Below are 256 nucleotides of genomic sequence, written 5' to 3'. Positions count from 1 at the left end.
CAGCACTATTCACAATAGCTAAGATATGGAAACAAAGGAAGTGTCCACAGACGGATGAATGCATAAAGAAGATTTGTGTGTGTGTGTACACAATAGAATATGACTCAGCCTTTACAAACAAATAAATCTCGCCATTTGTGACACCATGGATCAACCTAGAAGACATTTTGCTTGGTGAAATAAGCCAGACACAGGAAGACAAATACTACACGATCTCACTTGTATGTAAAATATAAAATAGTCAAACTTAGAAGTA

Source organism: Galeopterus variegatus, unplaced genomic scaffold (assembly GCF_000696425.1).
Source record: "Galeopterus variegatus unplaced genomic scaffold, G_variegatus-3.0.2 Scaffold14507, whole genome shotgun sequence".
Classification (NCBI taxonomy): domain Eukaryota; kingdom Metazoa; phylum Chordata; class Mammalia; order Dermoptera; family Cynocephalidae; genus Galeopterus; species Galeopterus variegatus.
The sequence above is the reverse complement of the archived record's forward strand: the minus strand, read 5'-3'. Positions refer to the sequence as shown.